General features: G+C 33.6%; 1 protein-coding gene across 2 annotated transcripts in view; it reads left to right on the forward strand.

The window, feature by feature from the left end:
• Nucleotides 1–26,800, forward strand: part of GLCE (glucuronic acid epimerase) — a 97,873-nt gene that overhangs the window by 49,815 nt on the left and 21,258 nt on the right. For both annotated transcript variants that reach the window (XM_079118669.1, XM_079118670.1), the window contains exon 2: nt 2,084–2,172. The gene's annotated coding sequence lies outside the window, so the exon portion shown is untranslated. The remainder of the gene's footprint in view (nt 1–2,083; nt 2,173–26,800) is intronic.

The raw sequence follows: 26,800 nt of genomic DNA on the forward strand, positions 1-26,800 counted from the left end.
CAAGATTTCCTTTTTTGTTTGCATACAGACACTCAGTTGTTCCAACACCATTTGTTGAAAAGACTGTCTAATGAACACAGTGTGTTCTTCCACATTATTTGATTTGCTTTGACTTATTTCATCAAGATGTTGTAGTTTTTAGCATATAGATCACGTGTGTGTCTTATTAGATTTATATTTGTAAGTACTTAAATTTTACAGAGCTATTTTGAATGGTATAATTTTAAAAATTGGGGATTCTAATTGCTAATATGTAGAAGGGTAGTTGTTGACCTTATATTCTTTGGCCCTAATAAACTCATTTATTAGTTCTGTGAGGTTGTGTGTATATTTGTAGTCCTTGAAAATTTCTGTATAATATCATTTGCAAATAGTTGTCTTTCTTTCTTTCTTCCTTACCAATCTCAACAGTCTGGTGGTACTTCTTTTTAAAATATCTGGTCAGTTTAATGAAACCTCATGGCCCTGGTTGTTTCCCTTTTTTTTTTTTAAAGGTTTTTACCTACAGATTCCATTTATTCAGTAGTTTTGAAATTATGCAGCCTATATCCTGAATGAATATTGGTACTTTGTGATTTCAGGAAATTGGTTCATTTAATCTCAGTTGTTAAAATTTGTGGGCCATAGAACTGTTCATAGTACACTCTTTTTATCTTTTGAATATTTGTGGAGTCTGCAGTGAGATACCTAATTTTGTCTGTGTCAGTCTTGCTAGGAAGATTGATATTGATCTTTTTAAAGAGCCAGATTTTGTTTTATTGACTTTTCTGTATTATTTCACTCTTTCAAATTTCTTCTCCTCATTATTTCATTCCTTCTGTTTGCTGGTGTTTAATTTGCTCCTCTTTTTTTCCCCTAAAGTAAAAGGGTAGATTATTAATTTTGCCATTGTTTTTCTAATATAAATATTTTTAATGCTATGAATTATCCACTAAATACTACTTTACCTACATTTTATCCACTTGGTTGAATCTACCAGTGCAGAATGTATGGATATAGAGGGTAGACAGTATAACATACATGTTATAATATACATATTATATTTATTTTACATTGAATTTTTAATATATTTTCTTAAAATATTTTTACTTACACTGACTCTTCTTTTCCCTTTCCAACATTTGAGTTTAACAAGTTCAAAAAAACTTCATTTTTTCCCCCAGTGTCTTCTCTCTATTGTTGAGATTGAATAACTTCTATCAGTAGTAAATTCCCTGATTTTTTCCCATCATCTCCATTCTGTTATTGAGTTCACTTAATAAGCTTTTTATTTTGTTTATTGATATTTTTCAATTTCCAAGATTTCCATTAGATTCTTCTTTATATTTTGCTTCTTTCCTGAGCCTCCTATCTTCATACAAGAAGGTTTGCTCTTACTTCTTGAAAGTTTATGATAATTACTTTAATATCTTCATCAAGTAATTCCAACATCTGTTCCTTTTAATGTTGGCATTTTTCCTATGCAAGTTGAAATTTTCCGGTTTTTTGTTTTTTGTTTTTTTTTGTATTCCTAGTAATTTTGGATTATATCCTGGACATTTAACTACATAATATGAGATTTTGGATCTTGTCTAAATCCAGTGCAGAATGTTGATGTATTTTGTTTTAGACAGTCAACTCGGTTATGTTCTGACTCCAGTTCTCCCTCATAGTTTTAGTGGCCTCCATTGCTACTGTTGCCACAGCTGCCACACATGGCTGGGCTGAGAGAATAGAAAAGGGGAAGAAAAAAGATTTCCCAGACTTGCTGGTGAATGTTAGAAAACTGTTTTTGCTCTCTTCCAGTCACAACTAGAGTGCCTTTCCTGAAACTTTCCATTTGGGCTAATCAAGTTCAGGCTGGATGATACCAGATGGGGTCAAAATGGTAACCTATCATTGCGCCAGTGGTACTTTAAATTCTGATGTTCTTATACAATCTACCTGCTACTGTTTACTTTTTAGAGTTCTCTAGTAGCTGCTCCAGGCATTCTATCTGAGTTTTGTAGCTATGTGCACTTGAAGAGACAGATTGTAGTGTGATTACCCCATTTTATCTGCAACTGGAACCCTGACTTAACGGTTTCTAATTTTGTTTCTCTAGGAATTTAACAAGAAACAAGTTTTGATTCAACTACATTTTGAATTGAAGCCAGAAATGTACTAGAGTTTAGATTCTTTCATTTGATTAAGGTAAGATTATTTAATAAAATATTATCATACCCTTACTTTATATTTTGATGTGCGTTTTATTAATACATTTTAATTTCTCAGTCTAACTGGAGATTCTGACCTCTGAAAAAAATTTCGTGATCCCTTTACCATTTAAATAGCTTGTAACAACTATCAGATGGAAGTGAAACATGATTTTTATTTTCACTGAAAGTATTATGTATTGGAAATGAAATCATTTCTGCCTAGAGTAGAAATTAGCCCTGGCCACCTATTTTGTAAATAATGATTTATTGGAACATAGCCACATCCATTTATTACATACCATCTATGGCTACCTTAGCACTATAGTGGAAGAGTTCATTAGTTGCAATAGTGTCTGTATAGTTCACATGCCTCAAATCTGACCCTTGAGAAAAGTTTACTCTTGTCCTAGAAGACTGAATCCAGGGTGTCTTACTGTACTGTGTAATTATGTACTGTGAAATGTACTGTACTGTGAAAGGATAGCTGATTTTAGTTTTCAGTAAGGGTTGTCATATAAAAACTAATTCAAAATTTGAATATGCATGTAAGAATGTATATATCTATACCAAGCTAGCATCTTAAAGTGAAAGGCCTATAATATTTCTTAGGGGAGATTAGTTTTCTAGAACAATTGATTTTAAAATTAAGACAATGCTATAAGCAGTTACATGTCATGGGCTTATTTCTAAATAGAACTCTTCATTTTGCTTATATTTTCAAAAATAAAAGTTTATATGATAAAGGTCAGGCTTGTTCCTGTTCTAAAAACGTCTTCACACAAATTAATTTTATTTTATCTTTTCTAGCAAATTTAAATTTGCTTGTATTCTTGTGAGGCAAATTTGAAATTAAAAAGTTAACTTTTTATAAGGTGAAATCTGACAATTTGAAAGATAAAAACATTTTGCATCTTTTTATACCATCATGTATTTCTTATTTAAATCACTATGGATTTAGAAATAGAGTGCTTATACATTTGAATTATGAAAGATGATAAAACTAAGTTGTAGAAGAGATGGGAATCTTGATAGCTTTAATATGTTAATGAGGCATTTTGTGTTTAGCTGTGGTCTAACCTGAATTGTTTGAAAAGTATCTTATCTGATTTGTAGGCTGAGACTTATAAGGAAAATAATAAATTTATTATAAATACATAAAAGTTTCTTTTAAATTATGATATTATAAAGTACTTCTAAAATTTTTGCCTGTATCAAAACCATAGCTTAAGACATATTTTTTAAAAACTTCTCTGATTTATGCTCCAGTTGTATTTAAAAGTAAAAGGGACATAAACCTACAGAAAACTCACACTTTGATTTTTTTTCCTTCCTTATAACCCTAGATTAATCAGATTTTTCTAGGTAAGCATAAAATTTTTCATTTTAAAAATCAAATACTGGCTCATTTCCAGTTTGACAGTAACATTAAAATAAAATTTGTGGGGCTGGGGAGATAGCTCAGTTGGTAGAGTGCTTGCCTTGTAAGCACAAGGCCCTGGGTTCAATCCCCAGCACCAAATAAATAAATAAATAAATAAATAAAATAAAAAATAAAATTTGTGTTAAAGATAGGGCAGAATTTTTCTTTGAATTCAGTATGCTGCTTGTGTTTTAAGGTACATGTGACCAGTTTGAAAATAAACCTCCAAGGTTTATCCTCACAAGAGATAATATAAAACATCTTGTTTGAATTGACTAGATGGGGTTTTCTTAATGTTTAAATTTTTTTTTCTAAATATGGTCTTCATATTATCATTTTCTATCCAATAAAATTGTTCTAGGAAAAATAATTTTATTCACTCAATTTGCTATTAAGAAAGGTGTACATTCATTTGAAAGAGAAGGATAAAGTCTGTGACTTATCTTTTTTCTTAAAACAACTTTTTATTTTTAAATCTAGATGTACAAATAAGTTGTAAAGATAGTACAAGAGAGTTTTTGTGTCCTATTCACTCAGCTTTTCTTAATGTCAATGTCTTACATAACCATGAAACAGTAATCAAAACTAAGAATCAATATTGACTTACTAAACTATAGACTCTTGAGAATTTTACCAGTTTTTCCACTAATGTCCTGTTCTAGAATAGAAAGGTAACACAGCTAAGATAGTCAGGATTTAAACCTTTATCTTCTGATCTGTAAGACTACATTCTTCTCCCATTACACTCTATTACTTCTCTTAAAAAAAGTAATAAAAAATTCTCTAAGCTTTTAGCTTCTTTGGAGGAAACATGTAATTAGGTAAGACTGAGATTAACTCATCTTTATGTAATGGTTTTCTCATCTTTAAGGGTTTCATCTTTTGAAAACCTGTTGTATATATTATTTGAGGAAACCACTGGCATAATACTTAAAGTGCTAATTATATGGCTAAATCTCCATTTGATATCTCAGAAGAGATTTTGTAATGACAATGATCATTAACAGTTTTCTCAAAAACAAAAATAATTTATGAATCAGAATACACATTTACATTGCCGTTAGCAGTCAAAATATCTCAAAAATTCAGTGCGTGTTCAGAAACTTCTCGATAGTCTAATTAAACTCTTAGAAATATTCTTAGTATAATATTTGCAAAACAAACTTGTATAACTGCAAATGCTTTAAACTGTTTTGTCAATAAACTCATTTTGTAGTGCATCAATAAACTCCATTTGTACAGTGATTAAACTGTCTTTATCTTAATATTTTACCCTATAGTAATTTTATACTGTCAAGATTAATGATTTTATGTGGAGTTGTCAGTTGTCAGAGTTTTTCTTAATATTTTTATTATATTAACAGCCTTTTTGTACACTTAATGTAAATTTAGCTATAGATTAGGCATTAGTTATTTAATGTTTATTTTCAGCGTGTTAATAACATTCTCAAATCAATAAATATAGAAAATATTTCAAGTAGAATGAAATTGTATGAAAAACTTTCTCAGTTTATATATATATAAGCAAACTATAGAATTTGTTTTAAAAGCAATAAATGTTAGTTAACATTTAGTAGGGAAAAAGTCCAACAATTCAGTATTTCTTTTGTAACATTCTAGGATAAAGTATATTGCAGTAGTATGTGTGGTAATATAAAAGCTTTACTTGAATATATTTATGTATTTCTTTTGATGTTGCAGGTAGATCAATAAAGAAAGCACAGCCTTAGTATTCAGAAGAGTTGTGTTCAAGTGTTAGTCAACCACAAGTCATTAAACTCTAGATATTAATTTTTTTGTCCATAAGCAAAGTAGTTGGAGTAGTGGTTTCTAAGATTATTTTCAACTTAATTATTCTTTTATTGTTGTTCTTCTAATTTTGTATTGGGATAAAAAATACGCATAACAAATTTTATTATCTTCAGCAGTCCATTGGGTAGTAAATGCATTCATGATGGTGTGCATCTGTGCAACTCTGTACCCACTAAAAATAACTGCCTAGTAACTTCCCACTTCTTGCAACCACCATTCTTCTGTCTCTCTCCATGATTTTGACTACTCTAAGTACTTCATATAAGTGGAATCATAAGTCATAGACTATGCGTCTTTTTGTGACTTTTTATTTCACTTTTAATGTCCTTAAGATTCATCCATATAGCCAGAATATTCTTCCTTTTAAAGACTGAATAATAGTCTGTTGTATGTATTTACCACATTTTGCTTATCCACTCTGCTGTTGATGGATACCCATTCAGCTGTTGATGGGTACACGGTTGCTTCCATGTTTTTGCTGTTGCAAATAATGCTGCTGTGAACATGGATGTAAGGATATCTCTTTGAGATCCTGTTTTAGTAGATGTGAAGTGGTATGTCACTGTAGTTTCAATTTTCATTTCCGTAATGATTTATGATAACGTGCATCTTTTCATTTGTTTTTTGAACAATTTGTTTATCTTTTTTGGAGAAATGTCTTTCAAGTCCTTTGCACATTTATGAATCAAACTGTTTTGTGGTTATTGTTGAGTTTTTTAGATTTCTCTTTACATTCTGGATATAAATCCCTTGTCAAATATATAATTTGGAAATATATTCTTTATTCTGTAGACTGTTTTTTTACTCTTGTCGATATTATCTTTCAGTGCACAACATTTTAACATTTTCATCAAGTCCATTTTTTCTTTTGTTACCAGTGCTTTCGGTGTAATGTCCAAGAAGTCTTTGCCAAATCCAGGGTTTTGAAGACTCTGTTTTTTTTTTTTTTTTCTGACTTTTATAGTTTTGGCCCTTACATTTTTGTGTATGGTATTTAGTATGGTCCAGCTTTATTATTTTGCATGTGGGTATTTGGTTTTCCTTTGCACCATTTATTGAAAAGACTATTCTTTCCTTATTGAATGGTCATAACACCTTTATCAAATATCATTTCACCATATATTCAAGAGCTTATTTCTGGGTTCTCTATTCTGTTGGACTCTCTCTACCTTTATGATAGTATAATGCTTTTGTAATTACTGTACATTTTGAAATCAGGAAGTGGGAGTTCTCCAGCTTTTATCTCTTCATCAAGATTGTTTTGACTCTTTGAGGTCCTTTGAGATTCCAGGTAGATTTTTATGGTGAGTTTTTGTATTTCTGGAGAATATAAAACACCATGGGGATTTTGGTAGGGACTGCACTGAATCTGTAGATTGTTTTGTGTAGTATTGACATTTTACAATATTATGTCTTCCAATCCATAAATATTGGATAAATTTCCATTTTTGTCTTTTAAAATTTGTTCATCAGTGTTTTGTACTTTTCCTTTTACAATTATTTCACCTCCTTGGTTTAGTTAATTCCTGACTATTTTATTTCTTTTTGGTGCTATAGAAAATAGAATTTTTTTGGTCATTTCGTTTCCAGGTTGTTCATTGGTAGTATATAGAAATACAACTGATTTTTGTTTGATGACTGTGTATCCTGCCCCTTTACTGAATTCATAGTTTTTTTTTTTGTAGTGAAATTTTAAATTCCTTTTTAATTTTCTTTTGTGTGTATTCCATATCTATTTTTGTTGTGGTTACCATGGTGAGTACATTTAATATCCTAGGTTGTAACACTCTAGTTTAAATTTGTTAGTTTAACTTCAGTAACAGAAACACTATGCTCTTCTTTAGTTCTTTCTCCACCCTTGTCAGTTGTTGATGTCACAGATTACTCCTTACACATCATGCGCCCTCCAATTTAAACTTAGTTAAATGCATTAATGTCTTAAATTGTATAGAAAACAAAAAATGGAGTTACAAACCATTGTTAAAATAATAATAACTTTTATAATTTTCCATGGATTTACCTTTATTGAGATCTTTATTTCTTCATACGGCTTTATGTTATTGTCTAGTGTCCTTTCATTTCACTTTGGCAAGATTCCTTAAGAATTTCTTACAGTGCAAATGTAGTAGTGACAAACTCACTCAGCTTTTGTTTATCTGGGAATGACTTAAAGTCTCCTTCCCTTTTAAAGGACAGTGTTGCTGGATATGTAATTCTTTGTAGACAGTTTTTTTCCTTCCTCTAGCGCTTTTTAATATATCAGCCGCTGCCTGTAGCTTTGTTTCTGATGAGAAATCAGATAATAATCTTGATAATCTCTTTTATGTGAGGAGTCTCTTCTCTCTTGCTGTTTTCAAGACTTGTTCTCTCTTCTGTCTTTCAACAGTTTGATCACAGTGAGTCTGGGGATAGGTCTCTAAATTCATCCTACTTGGAGTTTGTTGAGCTTCTTGGATGTTTCTATTCATACCTTTCATCAAACTTTGGAGGATTTTGGCCATAATATCTTCAAATAATCTCTCTGCCTCTTTCTCTTTTGTCTCCTGAAACTTCCACATTCACATATTGGTCTACTTGCTAATGTCCTGTAGGTCCCTTAGGCTCTGAGGGTTTTTTTGTTTTGTTTTGTTTTGTTTTATTTCTTGCAGTACTGGGAATTGAAACCAGGGGCTCTTTACCACTAAGCTACACCCCCAGTCCATTTTTATGGGTCTTCGTAAGTTGTTGAGGCTGGCCTCAAACTTTCCATCTTTCTGCCTCAGCCTTCCAGTCACTGAGATTACAGGCATGTTTCACTGTGCCCAGCCTCTGTTCACTTTTCATCAGTCTCTTTTTTTGTTGTTCCTTGTGAGGGTCCTCTCTGTCACATCCCACATGGAGGAGAAAAGGGTTAATACCCAGAGAATGATGTTGGCGGTTTTTCTCTTACCCAAAAAACTTATCTACTCAATGAACACACAAGAGCCAATACTCTTTTTAAATGAGAGAGGGCATGATGGGTCTGGCCATACCAGCTCTGGCCTCTTACAACAACAACTCTCCTAACTCTCTTATTTTTAATATACACGTAAAGGGGGCCAGGACCGGGAGGAGCTTCTTCTGTGATGGACAGGATAGGGTAGAGTTAGGGGAGCCATTCTCTTAAAGGGAAAATTCCAGAAGGAGACAGGGAACCATTCCATGCAGTACCACATGCTTCCCAGCAGTTCCTAGAAGCCATGCCTCTGCGTCCCATGGCTCAACCTAGTCTGATTCTGCTAAACGAGGTTGGCTTCCCACAGTTCCTTAGACTCAGAAATTACCCTGAATCAAGAGGGCTCTGTCCTGAAGACTTAATCACCTCTTAAATGTAATCACATTCTATACTAAATTCACGTGTATGTGTGTATGTGTATGTGTGTTAGGAGATGATTAAGTCTTGAGGGAAGAGCCCTCTTGAATGGGATCAGTGACCATAGAAAAGGGCTGGAGGGGTGCAGCTAGACCCTTTTGCCCTTACACCATTGTAGGACACAGTGTTCAAGGCTATTTAAAATGACCAAACACACAGAAGTAGAATGGTGACTGGCAAGGGCTGATGGGAGGGAGAAAAGGGGAGTTCTTGTTCAGTGGGTATTAAGTTTCAGTTATATATTGATGATGAAAGACCTCTAAAGATCTCCTGTGCTACATTGTGCTTATAGTTAACAAATACTGTTACCCTTAAAATTTAGAGGGTAAAAATAATAAATTTTAGAAATCCATTAATCCATTCATATTTGCTATAAATATTTTCTATTTTTAAGGAATATGTGATACATCCATTAGTAAAGATTAAGCATGCAAGATAAATATATTCATAACAAATCTGAAAAATTCAACACTCAACTGTAAAATTCTTAGTATCTTGCATCCAATAAAAATTATGTATACAAAAAAGCAGGAAAATATAATCCTTAGGCAGGACCAAAGTCAACCAATAAGAAGAGAGAAGAAAATGAACCACGATGGAATTAGCAGACAAGGACATTAAAGGACATATTATAAATATGCACCATATGTTCAAGAGAGTAGAAGAAAACATGAACATGCAAAAAGAGAGAAGAGGAAATTATAAAAAGAGAGAACCCAAGTAGAACTTTTAGAGATGAAAAATACAGTATCTGAAATGAAAAATGCAGTATCTAAATTGAAATTAACAGTGGTTTAGAAACTGTAGGAGAAAAATATAAGCTAAAATCTGAAGATATAGCAATAGCGTCTGTCCAAAATGAAACACCAAGAGAAAAAAATACTTGACAGGAAAAAAAGAACACAGTATCACTAAGTTATGGGACACTAACAAGCAGTTTAATACAAATTTTAGAAAATCACATTGTCAAAACCAGTGGCAAAGAAAAAAATCTTAAAAGCAGCCATAGGGGAAAAAAACCACCTTATATAACAGATGAACAAATATATAAAAGTTATTTCAGACTTCTTGTCAGAAACTATGCATGCCAAAAAAAACAGTGAACTTAGAGTCAACCTAGAACTCTTCCCTGGCAAAAAAAAGATCTTTCCAAAATATAAAGACTTTTGGATAAACAGCAACTAAGAGAATTTTGCAGCCAACAGAAATTGTGCTACAAAAAGAAAAAAATGTTAAAAGTTATTAAAAAATGAAATGATATCAAATGCAAATTTATTTATATTTACAAAAAAGGAATAAAAAGCACTAGGAACAGTAAATATGTAACTAGATATAAAAACCTTTTTTCTTCATTGAAGAATCTTTTTAAAGCATATTTTTAAAAAGCAAAAATAATGGGTTGGGGTTGTGGCTCAGTGGTACAGTGCTTGCCTAGCATGTGTGAGGCACTGGACTCTATCCTTAGCACCACGTAAAAATAAAGAAAGTATTGTGTCCATCTGCAACTAAAAAATTTTTATAAAAACAAAAATAGCAATACATTATGTGGTGTATAACATAAATAGAAGTTTAAAAAGTATAGCTAATAAACTAGTAATGGAGATTAAATAAAATTAAAAATTACTTGCCAAATAATGACCGAAAAGTAAAAGGAATGAGACAATAATCAAATAGCAGTATAGTAGATTCATATCCAAGTCTGTCAATAATCATATTAAATGTAAATGATCTCAACATTCCAGTTAAAAGAAATTGTCTGATTAGATTTTTAAAAGAAAGACTCACCAGCATGGTGACACTCACCTCTGTAATCCCAGCTGTTTGGGAGACTAAGGCAGGTGGATCTAAAGTTCAAAGCCAGCCTGGGCAACTTAGCAATGCTCTGTCTCAAATTTTTAATTAAAAAAAAAAAAAGAAAGAAAGAAAGAAAGAAAAGAAAAGACTTGGAATGTAGCTCAGTGATAGAGGGCCCTGGGATTAATCCCCATCACTATTTATTAAATCTCCTTCGCAGTTCTAACAAAAATCTTTTTTTTTTTTTTTTTCTCCTGGTACTCTAAATTTTACCAAGTACTCTACGTAGCCAGGGATTTTTTTTTTTTTTTTTTTTTTGGGTTTTCTACATATTAATTATTGTCCAGACATTTCTTTAAAATCATGTATCAGTTTGAGCACATGCCTGTGATCCCATAACTCAGAAGGCTGAGGCAAGCAGATGACATATTTGAGGCCAACTTGGGCAACTTAGCAAGGCACTGTCTCAAAATGTAGCTCAGTGGTAGGGCACCACTGGGTAATCAGTCCCTGGTCACACACCCCTCTGCCAAAGAAAAAAATCACAAATCAGGTAGATTAATGTAATATATTCATTGAGCACTTGCAGCATCTCAGCAAACACCCCCATTTTATTGTTTTGTTGTCATTTTTTCTCTAACTTAAAAAAGACTTCAGTGTTTTTGAACTTTTTCCATTTGGGATATATATGTTGGACCTTTTTAAAAAAAACTTTTGTATAAAGTAGGCTATTGTCTGAGTGATTATAGTTCCCTTTTATTTACAAGAAAAAAAGGTAATTCTCCGAGACACTTTCTTTCTCTAATATGTTGATGGGTCAAGCTAATTGTTTCGGTCTGGCTTGTAGAGTACGGTAGAATAGTCATTTAAGGCTTTTCTTACAGCTGTTGACCGATCCAGTGCTAATATTATGTTCTTAATAATCAATAATATTTCTGGATAGTAGTTCCTAAGATGAGATAAATAAAATTGTGTTATATTACAAAATGGTTTTCTAGGAAAAATTATCCTTTTTTTTTTTTTTCTTTTTTTCATTATCGGGCCTTGAATCCAGTAGCACTCTACCACTGAGCTTCATTCCCAGCCATTTTGGTATTTTATTTTGAGACAGGGTCTCTTTAAGTTGCTGAGGCTGGCCTTGAACTTGCAATCCTCCTATCTCAACCTTTGGGTAGCTGGGTTTATAGGAGTGCACCACCACACCTGAATATGAACAAAGGATCTTGATTTGTCAGTTTGTGCAAATAAACTGGTATGACTCCATGAGAGGGGTGGGGGCAGGAGGAGGTGGGGAGGCACATTCATGTGCCCATTTTTATTTGTCAGGAAAATAGAAACTGTTAAGTTGTACTTTTATTCTGCCCATTGTCTTAAGGATTTCAGGTATATTTTTTAAAAAATTGATGCATTGCTTTATAGTGTTCATTGTTTCAGAGATTAAGATCCTTCGTATTTCCTAAACTACCTACTACATCTTTTTACAGGGAAAAAATAGTGTAGTGTTCAGGATAGCAAGGTAGAATGTGAGGAGGCAATTAATATTCATAGACTTTTTTCACATGTATGGCAGGAATAATTAAAACACTATACAGAAAGAAGGCAAACCCAGCATTGCCCATTGCCCAAGGCATTTCAAGAGAGGGGGGGAAATACATTCACATTGTTTCTCCCCTCCACGAGTTTATTTTTTTATATAAGTGAAACACCAAGGGTATATAAGAAATTCATCCTTGAGAATTACAGGTTATCAGCTAGTCTAAAATCGTAGACTAGATGAATGTTTTCTGTTTGTGTGGAAGTTGTGCTCTTTGGGAAGAATGGCAGACAGGAGATTGGCAGAAAGTACACAACTGAGAAATGTTTCTAACAGTGTAATAAATTACTTATTTGACCTCAGTTATTAAAGATTATAGAATATCCATATATGGGTGTTTTAGGATTGTTTCCTTTTTCCCTGGAAAGGATGACAGGTGTACTAGCTTAGAATTCCTTGAGCTATCTTAAGGAATTCCTTACAAGAAAAGTATATTAAAGTTAGCATATTTAACTTTTAGGTGTTCTATAACTGCCAGGAGTTAGTTTGAGGTATATGAATAACATTTACATGAATCTGTATGGTCTCCTAAAGTCTTGAAGCTTGGCCTCCTTTGTCCCATCTTGTAACTAAGGTGGAAATATGAGAAAGCAAAATTTCATAGATTTTGTTTGTTTTTAGTTTATAAACAAAGTCTTCTTGGTTCTTCCCTGCATTCAGGCTGTGTAAATTTATACCAAGAAACTAAAAAAAGAAAAAAAAAGAAATATTAAGTCAAGAAATAGACATCAATAACATATTTGAGCACTCTTCCCCTTCAGCAATAAAAAAAAAATGGAAAATACTGGTGTCACATCTTCAAAGTCAGTATATGCTGTTAAACTTCTTTTCAAATTCATTCTCCTTCCTTGAGACAGAGTTTGGGCACTAAGAAATAAGAACAGTCTTGATACTTATTAAAAATATTCGTTGGATATGATAAGAATCTCAGTTGACAAACCAGATTCTATTGGATTGTCAGGAGGCTATAGCTGCTTTGTGGTTGGCTTAAGAGAGAGGAAAGATTTGTAAATCATCTTAATTTCTTGTTTCTTAATTACTGCTTGCCACATTTTGAAACGTAAAGCTTATGGAATGTTATGATTTGTTATTTTATTTCTGTGGTGCTGGGTGTCAAATCCAGGGCCTCATGCATGCTGGTTAAGCAGTCTACCACTGAGCTACATCACCAACTCAAGTAGTAATTTAAATTCTGTCTTGAAGGAGCAGTTTTGAAAAACATGAATGCAGTGAGTAAACTATATGGTAGGCCTTGTTGCAGTAAGAAAACACATTCACATATATATATATATATATATATATATATATATGATGCACATATGTATAAGGGATAAAGGATTTCAGTTTGGGGGGGTGGAGTCAAAGATACAGTTTTCTTTTTGCCAAATATTCATAATTCAAATTTTACCTTTGTAAATAATCATATCATACTGCTAAGATCTTAGATTGTTTATATAAATGTCAGTGAAACTTGGTTTTATCCTTTAGACAATGTGTAGTTATTTATAGGAAATATATTTCTATACATTAAGAAATACCCTTGGATAATATTTCATTTCTACTTCAGCTATCTTATTAGCTTAGGTAAATGGAATTTCTGTATTGTAATTTGCATTCATCTTAAAATTTAAAACCAACAGAAAGTATACCCTTTGCTCAGCATGTAGTAAGGTCTTTATTAGGAGGTAAATGAAGTTCCTACAGGGCTGAAGTTAATTGAATTTAGTAACCTTTCTATTTGTTTAGAAAATTGTACATCTGGGAAATCCGAGCTTAAATCTTACTTAATTCATATTTATTACTGTTAAAATTTAGTTTCTGGCCAACATATTATTCTGTGGAAAGGCAGATCTTGTTTGTTTCTTGATTGCTGTTCTTTTCAACTTTTATGAGATAATAAAAATTATAGGGGCTGAAGTTGTGGCTCAGTGGTAGAGAGCTTGCCTGGCATATGTGAGGCCTTGAGTTTGACCCTCAGCACCACATATACATAAACAAAATGAAAAATCCATTGAAAACTAAAAAATATTTTTAAAAAAACTATAGAATCTTAGAGAAAGGTATTCCTGTCAGGTGAACTTGTACTGTGTTGTTTTTTTTTTCATGAGTTATTTGGGAAAATGTTGACATATCTTATATATTTAGTAAATATTTTATTAAATGAATGAATATAGATGAAGATTGTTCCCTTTTTATTGACTTAAAAAAAGTGACATAACTTGATCCATAAACATTTTTTCTTTGCCTACCAGGAATGTCTGTTATGTGGCAGGCACTAAAGTAAGTGTCCATTTCATCTTGCAACTACTTTATGAAGTAAACAGTATTATCTCAGATTTACAGATCAGGAAATTGAGTTTTGGAAAGATTATCTAATTTATCCAAGATTGTCCAGTTTACCACAATTAGAATTTAGATCTCAGATTCTAAAGCTCAAATTCAACCTATTTAGTTTCTTTGATATTGTCATAGCATTTATAACTCAAAAATATGGAAATGCATTTATTCTAGGCTAATTTATCAGTTATTCTAGACTAATTTACTCACATTATTGATTGTTTCCTTTGCTGAGAAAAAACTTTTTAGTTTGGATCTATTCCATTTATTGATTCTTTTTTTTTTAATTTATTTTTATTGTAAACAAATGGGATACATGTTGTTTCTGTTTGTACATGGAGTAACGGCATACCATTTGTGTAATCATACATTTACATAGGGTAATGGTGTTTGGCTCATTCTGTTATTTTTTCCTTCACCTCCACCCCTCCCACCCCTCTTTTCCCTCTGTACAGTCTCTCCTTCCTCCATTCTTGCCCCCCTCCCACCCTCCATTATGTGTCTTCAATATTCTCCAGTTTCATCCATTTGCCTGCAAATGCCATAATTTTATCATTCTTTATGGCTGAGTAATATTCCATTGTATATATATATATATATATATATACCACAGTTTCTTTATCCATTCATCAGTTGAAGGACATCTAGGTTGGTTCCACAATCTGGCTATTGTGAATTGAGCAGCTATGAACATTGATGTGGCTGTATCTCTGTAGTATGCTGATTTTAAGTCCTTTGGGTATAGGCCAAGGAGTGGGATAGCTGGGTCAAATGGTGGGTCCATTCCAAGTTTTCTAAGGAATCTCCACACTGCTTTCCAGAGTGGCTGCACTAATTTGCAACCCCACCAGCAATGTATGAGTGTACCTTTCTCCCCACATCCTCTCCAACACCTATTGTTGCTTGTATTCTTGATAATCGCCATTCTAATTGGGGTGAGATGGAATCTTAGGGTGGTTTTGATTTGCATTTCTCTTCTTACTAGAGATGTTGAACATTTTTCTGTATGTTGATTGCTTGTAGATCTTCTTCTGTGAAGTGTCTATTCATTTCCTTAGCCCATTTGTCGATTGGATTATTATACACAATGGAGTATTACTCAACAGTAAAGAAGAATAAAATTATGGCATTTGCTGATAAATGAATGAAGTTGGAAAATATCATGCTTAATGAAATAGACCAAACCCAAAAAACCAAAGGCCAAATGTTTTCTCTGATAAGTGCATGACAATATATAACAAGGGGGGTGGCGGGTGGAAGAGAAGAATGAAGGAACTTTGGGTGGTGTATAGGAAAATGGGGTGGAAGGGGGTGCAGGGCAGAAAGATAGTAGAATGAAACAGACAGTATTACCCTATGTATATGTATGATTACATGAATGGTGTGAATCTACATTGTGTACAACCAAAGAAATGAAAAGTTGTACACCATTTGTGTACAATGAATCAAAATGTAGTCTGTAAAAATAAAAAAGACTTTAATAAAAAAAATTGAGGATGAAGAATTTGTTGACTGTTTTCAAAATTTGGAGAGTATGTATGACACTTGGGGAATGCACACACGCATGCACAACTTACCATGTTCTAGTAGTAGAAATATAAATAGAAAATGAAGGGCAGTGTAATGAATGGCAGGCACTAGATTAAGAGTGTAAAAATTGAGTTCTAGGCCTGCAATCTGATTTTAGTTTCCAGCTGTATCTCTTATTAGACTTTGGACAGATTGAGACTTTGAACAAATTAATAACTTCTATGAAAGACAAATGGAACCCACATTGCCACATTCTTTAGATATATGCATTGTCTTATACAGAACTCAGAACACCTCTGAGGCACCTAAGGGGTACATAGTACTAATCCTTATTTACTGATGAGGAAAGTGATACTGTTTAGGCACTGGTTTCTTCCACATGTAGATTCTTCTACATGATTAAAACTCTTTGTGTCTTGTGTTTTTTAAAATTACTATAAACAAGCTTCTTAATGAACCTTGTCATTCTTGTTTTGCAGGATGGCACCGTCTTGATAAAAGATGTTCCATAAAACTAACTGCCAACAGCTATTCTACAGAATTTCTTAGGATAGCTGTATCAATTTGTACTGTAAAGTCCCCCTGTGCATAAGCCCTGCAATGTAAATACATCATTAGAGTCTTTTTCTTGGCTTTCTTAATGAGTGAAGAAATCTTACACAGCTGCAGAAGCCTGGGACTTCTTTCTGAACGGATTTATTTACATAGCATATGCTTAGTTTGACACATTGCTTAGAAGCAAGCTGAGAGCTTTTTTCATTAAGTACTATACAAAACTTCAAAGAACATTTTAGCTACACTGTAATTGTTAAGCTTTTCTGGATATAAAGCAACTCTTTACTCTTTAAAAAAAAATTTTTTTTTGTCCTAGTTCTTTATATTATTGTTGCTGGAGACAATTAAGTTGAAAACATTTAGAGTTCTTTTCATAAGCATAGTTTAGTTTCAGAGGCTAATGCATAATGCTAGTTTTGTTTCTGAACAAACCAAGGGCAGATTATTCTGCTCTTATTTAGTTGTCAGGTAAATGTATAATGATTTGGAATACTATGATGTGGTCTGATGTAAAGAACTTACACCTTGAAGCCAGACAGAAGTAGGTTTAAATCCTATGTGCTCCCTAATAATTTTTCTTAAGCAGAGTTGAAAACTACTGTTTTCCTCAACTATCTACTGGTAATAACAAGAGCTCCTTAAGGTTTGAGTTCTATGATTTAAAGTATATATAGCACTTGGCATATGGCAGAACCACTCATTAAATGTTTCCTTTTTCTGAAATCCCCCTCCCCCAAAAGGAATAACTGTTCTCTTTCATTCAGATCAGTTTTTTTTTTTTTTTAACCTAAATATGTCTTTTGAAGGTTTGAGAATAGATGAGGATGTACCTTGCTGTGCAGGGCTGATGATGTTTCTAGTCCAAGCTCTGAATTTTGGGAAGATTAGGTTGCCTTGCAGATTATGTAACACAATAAATTTGATAGTATATGTAACTAGACACTATGGCTAAATATGTGAAATAAGGCCCATTTCAACTTACTACTTATTCTACAATGGATAAGATTGTGGTAGGCATTGATAGAGGGAGAACTATATTAATAAAATATGCCCTTCACCTTTAAGGAGCTTAACTGGAGAAGAATATTAATAGATTCATGATAATTTTAAACCATATTTTGGGAATTTGTGTAATTGAGATATGAGTAAAGATGCTGTGTGGAGAGAGAGTGGTAATTTTTACACTGAAAAGGACTTCCTGATGCTGGGGTAGTTTCCTTCCAGTATCCATTTTCTCCTTCTTAATAATAGTACCCTGATTTTTCATTTGGTGCATTGCTTTCTGGAACAAAAGGTATTTCCCATTCTCCCTTTAAACTGGGGGTGGCCATGTAACTGAGATTTAGCTAAAGAAATACCTGGAGTATTATATGAAGCTTCAGGAGTCTCATTAAGGTGAATCAATTCCAGTGAGACGTGTTCTTTTGCCCTTGTGCCTTTCTGGGCTACAGTAAAGACAGAGGCAAAGCTGAGACTTCAGTAGACTTCTTGGGTTAAGTGTCTGTGTCCTTGACAAGCATATAGCTACATCTAAAGTTCCAGAATCTGCCTACTTCTGAGTTTCTTTTATATGATTGAAAAATAACGATGGCTGGAATATATATATATATATATATAGAGAGAGAGAGAGAGAGAAAAGCAAAATCTAGCCCTCACAGATTCAGATAGTATTGTGGGTGGGCAGGCATCCTGACTCTCATCCTACCTTTAAGTACCATTGAAACAACTACAAATATATTTAAAAATGGTGTGCTAGCAGTAGGAACATGGGAAGGTAAGTATTCATGTACCTGAAATACAGAAATGTCAAGAAATCCCGCTTAGACATAATCTAGATGTTCACATTAAAAGGAACTAGAACTCTGAAGAATGGCTGTTTCATCTTTGGCAGGAAGTATACATAATTAACCTAGTATATTTTGTTATACAAGATAGCAGGAATGCTTTCAGAAACCAGTTGTTATACCAAAGGACTTAGAGGCCAACTTGAAGAGATTCACATTGGCTAAAGATAGGAGAATTTGAGCAACAAAAAGCAATAACAGCAGTAGGTTGAAATACAACAAATATGTTAAAAATCTATAAATATATGTTACTGTTTTTAAAAGCTCATTATTTTTGGAAGTTATTAAGGAGCCAACTCATTATTTTGCAAATTGGTAAGTGAAAGATCCAATCATTAATTGTCTTTCCTATACAACTATGTGATCTCAGGGTAACCATGTAGTTGGTAAGGGTCAGATTTTCTTTCTGAAGTATTCTAACTAATATATTAAGGACTGATAGAACTATTTTGTGAATGGAGAGCTTTATAATGACTGGATTAGGCTAATACACTTGAATACAGGGATTAATCATAACATCACAAAAAGATACAGTTGGACATTATATACTTCCTGATGAAAGTTCACACTTCTTTTTAATTTTTTAGTTGTAGATGGACACAATACCTTTATTTTATTTACTTTTATGTGGTGCTGAGGATTGAACTCAGTGCCTCACACATTCTGGGCTAGTGCTCTCCCACTGAGCCGCAGCACAGCCCTAAAAGTTCACACTTTTATCATGAAACAGTCTTGCTGAAAAATCCTACTCTTATCAAACCTCCAGATCTATCTTTTGACTTACAGGAAATCCTGGAGGAATGGAATCTAAGATTCTGCAACCGTGAAGAAAGAGGAATGTAGCATTCAGTAGAGGCCAAAAGCATATACTCTTGATATAAACATTTACTTCACTATTAAGAATTGTAGAGAGCATATTTTAAGCTTGCAGATTTAAAAACTTATGGAGTCTGCTGGGAATGATGGCACACATTTGTAATTCCAGCTACTTAAGAAGCTGAGACTGGAGAATCTATAAGTTCAAGACCAACCTGGGCAACTTGATGAGACTCTGTCTCAATATAAAACAAAAAGGACTGAGGCTGTAACTTTGTGGTAGGGTACTTGCCTAATATACTCAAGGCCCTGGGTTCAATCCCCAGTACCACCAAAAATAAACATAAAAATTAATGAAAAAATGTGGAGGCTGTGGAATGAGATGTGGAAAGTGAATTCACAAGACAGTAGGCTGGGGCAAAAGGGGAAAGCTAGCTAATTGAAAGGCATGTTAAAAGGATATTAGATTTAAAAAATAAGGAACAATAAGGAAACTAAAAAATACAGAATTCAGATAATAAAGAATAGAATAGAAAATTCATTGTGCAGTATCTAAATTAAAATGTGCACCAGAAGCAAATTCATGTTATGGAATACCAATTTGAAAAACTTCCCTAAAATGCAGAGGAAGAGGAGAGAGGAAATGAAAATGAAGAAAAATATGGTAGACATAAAGAACAAAGAGATCCAATGTATGGAATTAATATTCGGGAAGAGTCAGAACTCATTGAACAGGAACGGTTATTAAACACTGTAGGAAAAAACTTTCTAAGATAAAGGATGACCTGAACCTAAAATTCAAACAGGCTTATTGCCAAACAACAGGAACATCTTATGAAAAGAGACTAACAACTAAGCCTCTTCTGGTGAACTTCATTCTTCCCCTTGATAAATAGTCATCATCATCATCATCAGGCATCCAGGCAGGGAGAAAAGCAAACAAGTTAATTACAGGGAAGGTAAGACAGACTAACCTTAGGTTGTTCTTACAATTAAATTGTGTTTTACCACTGTGAACTATTGACTCAAAGTCAGTATTCAACTTTGCCTAAAACAATACCTCTTACTGTATGAGTTCAATTCACTGTCTGGCAACCTGTTATAAATTATTTTCCTGAGAAGGAAAAGCATTCAGTTTTTGAAATACAGTATTTGTGTATCTGCCCCAAATACCCTCTGATACTATAGAGCACAGGTTTTAAGAGTCAGACAAACAAACCTGAGTTCAGATCCCTTCTCAATACTATTTATGTGAACCATCAAATAATAATGTGACCTCAGTCAGTAACATCACAAACTTCAAATTCATCATCTATACAAGAGGGAAAACACAAAAGCTTTTTTAAAATCATATTTTTAAGTTCTCATCTTGGCTTTGTCCCTGTTCTCTTTAGTGAATCTCTTTAAGTTAGAGCTGTTGCTGAATATTTAACCAGTTGACTGTATAATGTAAATTTTGGTCTAACAGTAAACAACAGTAAATTGTAAATCTGTTTTAAAAAGTTGACCAAGACATAACATCTCAGTTGTGTTCAGTTTTTTTAAATTCGGATTATGATTTCTAAATACCTAAATATGGAGGAAAAAGCAAAGTTGCCTAGTAGAGTCATCTAGTTCAGATCACTGCTTTAAAAAACAATAAATTACATATTTAACAATGTTCCATCATTCAGCAAATCTTTAGGGAAGGCCTCTAGTGAGCCAGGCACATTTCTAGGCACTGGAGAAGCAGCAGTGACCAGGAAAAGCAAAATCCCAGACCTTGTGGAACTTAAATTCCAGTGGATTAGAGATGGGTGATAACTAAGTATGTAATTTACCAAACTGAGTAAAAACCTAGAGAAGGATGGGGTGAGATCTGCCATTTTAGATAGAGAAGTCAGGGAAGGCATTTCTGATAAGTGGACATTTAAGCAGTGACCTGAATGAAGTAAGAGAGTAAGCCAAATGGATAGCTAGGGAAATAAAGTGCCAGACAGAGGGAATGGCAGGAACAAATAATCCTTATTGGTGGTGGGGTTGTGGCTCAATGATAGAGCACTTGCCTAGCATGTGGGAGGCACTGGGTTTGATCTTCAGTATCACATAAAATAAATGAATAAAATAAAGTATTGTGTCTATCTACAACTAAAAAAAGATTTTAAAAAAAATCCTGATTGATAGTATGCAGTGGCTATCTGTCTTCTCTGTAGTCTACCTCAAAACTTTCCTGAACACCTTACAAAGGGAGAGTTCAGGACTTCTTTCTGTGTTTCCTAGCACATTCTACATGACTTTTTTAGTTTTTTATAGGATTATTATATTTACTTAGGGACATGGAGAGTGCCTTACATCCTACATAGTAAATGCTGAAAGATGCCGATTGAACCAATCTATTTCATTTTCTGAACAATTATTGTTCCCTTCTCTTTTCTCAGTATCAAGGAATTTTAAAAGATACCAATTTTTAGATATGCAAATAAGATAAAACAATGATCAAGCAAGCCTTGATCTCTGTTATTCAGGGAAGCCAATACAATTTTTCTTTAAATAAATTCTTTTAAAAACTTATTAAAAGATTATCCTTTACTGAAACACAACATTCATGTTTTGAAAACTCATGGTGATATCCACAGTGCCTGATGTTTACTGAATTACTTTTAATAGTTACTTGAAATGTTCAGGTAGAAAAATGAATCTGAAAAGGTATCACAGAAAAGTTCTTTGAATTGCAAATCATATATATTTGCTTTCCCAAGAAGAAAACTAAAAGTTGTATTTTACTCTCCCTAAGTTCTGCTATGTCCACAAAGAAATCGTTCAGTTACTTTATGATGCTTACCAAATGTTATTTTCTGTTTTAGATCTCTTAAGTTATTAAAAACAATTTTTACTTATTTTTTTTTAATTTTTAATTTTAATTAAAAATCATAAATTTACATAGGGCAATGTTGTTTGATTCATTTTGTTATTTTTTCCCCTTCCCCCCTCCCCTCCCACCCCTCTTTTCGCTCTATACATTCCTTTCTTCCTCATTCTTATCACCCTCCTTATCCCTAACCCTAAACCTAACCCTAACCCTAACACTAACCCCTCCTACCCCACACCCCCGTATGTCCTCATCCGCTTATCAGCGAGATCATTCGTCCTTTAGTTTTTTGAGATTGGCTTATCTCACTTAGCATGATACCCTCCAATTTCATGCATTTGCCTGCGAATGCCATAGTTTTGTCATTCCTCATGGCGGAGTAATATTCCATTGTATATATATGCCACAGTTTCTTTATCCATGCATCAACTGAAGGGCATCTGGGTTGGTTCCACAATCTGCCTATAGTGAATTGAGCAGCTATGAACATTGATGTGGCTGTATCTCTGTAGTATGCTGATTTTAAGTCCTTTGGGTATAGGCCAAGGAGTGGGATAGCTGGCTCAAAGGGTGGTTCCATTCCAAGCTTTCTGAGGAATCTCCATACTGCTTTCCAGAGTGGCTGCACTAGTTTGCAACCCCACCAGCAATGTATGAGTGTACCTTTTCCCCCACATCCTCGCCAACACCTGTTGTTGCTTATGTTCTTGATAATCGCCATTCTAATTGGGGTGACATGAAATCTTAGGGTAGTTTTGATTTGCATTTCTCTTATTACTAGAGATGTTGAACATTTTTTCGTATATTTGTTGATTGCTTGTACATCTTCTTCTGTGAAGTGTCTGTTCATTTCCTTAGCCCATTTGTTGATTGGGTTATTTGTATTCTTGGTGTAGAGTTTTTTGAGTTCTTTATAGATTCGGGATATTAGCGCTCTATCTGAAGTATGATTGACAAAGATATTCTCCCACTCTGTAGGCTCTCTCTTCACATTACTGATAGTTTCCTTTGCAGAGAGAAAGCTTTTTAGTTTGAATCTATCCCAGTTGTTGATTCTTGCTTTTATTTCTTGGGCTATGGGAGTCCTGTTAAGGAAGTCTGCTCCTAAGCCAACAAGTTGAAGGTTTGGGCCTACTTTTCTTCTATAAGATGCAGGGTCTCTGGTCTGATTCCGAGTTCCTTGATCCATTGTGAGTTGAGTTTTGTGCAGGGTGAGAGATAAGGGTTTAATTTCATTCTGTTGCATATGGTTTTCCAGTTTTCCCAGCACCATATGTTGAAGAGGCTATCTTTTCTCCATTGCATATTTTTAGCCCCTTTGTCTAGTATGAGAAAATTGTATTTATTTGGGTTTGTGTCCGTGTCCTCTATTCTGTACCATTGATCTACCTGTCTATTTTGGTACCAATACCATGCCGTTTTGGTTAATATTGCTTTGTAATAGAGTTGAAGATCTGGTATTGCGATATCACCTGCTTCGCTCTTTCTACTGAGGATTGCTTTAGCTATTCTGGGTTTCTTATTCTTCCAGATGAATTTCATAATTGCTTGCTCTATTTCTATAAGGTACATCATTGGGATTTTAATTGGAATTGCATTGAATCTATATAGCACTTTTGGTAGTATGGCCATTTTGACAATATTAATTCTTCCTATCCATGAACATGGGAGATCTTTCCATCTTCTAAGGTTTTCTTTAATTTCTTTCTTTAGTGTTCTGTAGTTCTCATTGTAGAGGTCTTTCACCTCTTTTGTGAGATTGATTCCCAAGATTTTTTTTTTTTTTTGATGGTATTGTGAATGGGGTAGTTTTCCTAATTTCTCTTTCTGAAGATTCATCACTTATGTATAAAAATGCATTGGATTTATGAACATTGATCTTGTAACCTGCTACTTTACTGAATTCACTTATGAGTTCTAAGAGTTTTCCGGTGGAATTTCCAGGTTCCTCTAAATATATAATCATGTCATCAGCGAACAGGGATAGTTTGAGTTCCTCTTTTCCAATTCGTATCCCTTTAATTTCTTTGGTTTGTCTAATTGCTCTGACCAGAGTCTCAAGAACAATGTTGAATAGAAGTGGTGAAAGAGGGCATCCCTGCCTTGTTCCAGTTTTTAGGGGGAATGCTTTCAGTTTTTCACCATTTAGAATGATATTGGCCATGGGCTTAGCATAGATGGCCTTCACAATGTTAAGGAATGATCCCACTACCCCAATTTTTTCTAGTGTTTTGAGCATGAAGGGATGCATTTTATTGAATGCTTTTTCTGCATCTATTGAAATAATCATGTGATTCTTAACTTTTAGTCTGTTGATATGGTGAATGACATTTATTGATTTCTGGATGTTGAACCAACCTTGCATCCCTGGGATAAAACCCACTTGATCGTGATGCACTATCTTTTTAATATATTTTTGTATGCGATTTGCTAAAATTTTGTTGAGAATTTTTGCGTCAATGTTCATTAAGGATATTGGTCTGAAATTTTCTTTCCTCGATGTGTCTCTGTCTGGTTTAGGTATCAGGGTGATATTGGCTTCATAGAAAGAGTTTGGGAGGGTTCCCTCCTCTTCTCTTTTATGGAATACTTTGAGAAGTATTGGAATGAGCTCTTCTTTAAAGGTTTTGTAGAACTCGGCTGAGAACCCATCTGGTCCTGGACTTTTCTTTGTTGGTAGGCTTTTGATGACCTCTTCTATTTCATTGCTTGAAATTGATTTATTTAAGTTGTGTATGTCCTCCTCGTTCAGTTTAGGTAATTCATATGTCTCTAGAAACTTGTTGATGTCTTCGAGGTTTTCTGTTTTGTTGGAGTATAGATTTTCAAAATAGCTTCTAATTATGTTTTGTATTTCACTCGTGTCTGTTGTGATATTTCCTTGTTCATTCTGAATTTTAGTAATTTGAGTTTTCTCCCTTTTTCTCTTTGTTAGCGTGGCTAAGGGTTTATCAATTTTGTTTATTTTTTCGAAGAACCAACTATTTATTTTGTTAATTTTTCTGATTGTTTCTTTTGTTTCAATTTCGTTGATTTCAGCTCTGATTTTAACTATTTCCTGTCTTCTACTACTTTTGGTGTTGGTCTGCTCTTCTTTTTCTAGGGCTTTGAGCTGTAATGTTAAGTCGTTTATTTGTTGATTTCTACTTCTTTTGTTGAATGCGCCCCATGAAATAAATCTTCCTCTAAGTACTGCTTTCATAGTGTCCCAGAGATTTTGATATGATGTGTCTTTGTTCTCATTTACTTCTAAGAATTTTTTAATTTCCCTCCTGATGTCTTCTGTTATCCATTCATCGTATAATAGTGTATTATTTAATCTCCAAGTGTTGGAGAAGTTTCTGTTTTTTATTCTGTCATTTATTTCTAATTTCAGTCCATTATGATCTGATAGAGTACAAGGTAGTATCTCTATCTTCTTGTATTTGTTAATAGTAGCTTTGTGGCATAAAACATGGTCTATTTCAGAGAAGGATCCATGTGCTGCTGAGAAGAAAGTGTATTCATTCTTTGTTGGATGGTATATTCTATATAAGTCGGTTAAGTCTAAATTGTTGATTGTGTTATTGAGATCTATGGTTTCTTTATTCAATTTTTGTTTGGACGAGCTATCCAGCGGTGAGAGAGGTGTGTTAAAATCGCCTAGTATTATTGTGTTGTGGTCTATTTGATTTCTGGATTTGAGAAGGATTTGTTTGACGTACATGGATGAGCCAATGTTCGGGGCATAGATATTTATGATTGTTATGTCTTGCTGATTTATGCTTCCCTTAAGCAGTATATAATGTCCTTATCTCTTCTTTGACTAGTTTTGGCTTAAAGTCCACATTATCTGAAATGAGGATGGATACTCCAGCTTTTTTGTTGTGTCCGTGTGCATGGTATGTTTTTTCCCATCCTTTCACCTTCAGTCTGTGGGTATCTCTTTCTATGAGATGGGTCTCTTGCAGGCAGCATATTGTTGGATTTTTCTTTTTAATCCAATCTGCCAGTCTATGTCTTTTGATTGATGAGTTCAGGCCATTAACATTCACAGTTATTATTGTGATATGATTTGTATTTCCTATTCATTGGACTCATTTTTGTTTTTTGACATGATTTGGTTTCTCCTTTATTTGGCTATTCCTTTAGGCTAGTTCCTCCTGTTGCTGATTTACATCGTTGTTTTTCATCTCTTCCTCATGGAATATTTTGCTGAGAATATTCTGTAATGCCGGCTTTCTTTTTGTAAATTCCTTTAGCTTTTGTTTATCGTGGAAGGATCTTATCTCATCGTCAAATCTGAAAGTAAGTTTTGCTGGGTATAAAATTCTTGGTTGGCATCCATTTTCTTTCAGGGCTTGGTAAATGTTGTTCCAGGCCCTTCTAGCTTTTAGGGTCTGGACTGAAAAATCTGCTGATATTCTTATTGGTTTTCCCCTGAATGTAATCTGATTCTTTTCTCTCGCGGCCTTTAAAATTCTGTCTTTATTTTGAATGTTAGGTATTTTCATAATAATGTGCCTTGATGTAGGTCTGTTGTAATTTTGCATATTTGGAGTCCTATAAGCCTCTTGTACTTGGTTTTCCATTTCATTCTTGAGATTTGGGAAATTTTCTGATATTATTTCATTGACTAGATTGTTCATTTCTTTGGTTTGTTTCTCTAAGCCTTCCTCAATCCCAATTATTCTTAAATTTGG

This window comes from Sciurus vulgaris (assembly GCF_902686455.1).
Source record: "Sciurus vulgaris genome assembly, chromosome: 2".
Classification (NCBI taxonomy): domain Eukaryota; kingdom Metazoa; phylum Chordata; class Mammalia; order Rodentia; family Sciuridae; genus Sciurus; species Sciurus vulgaris.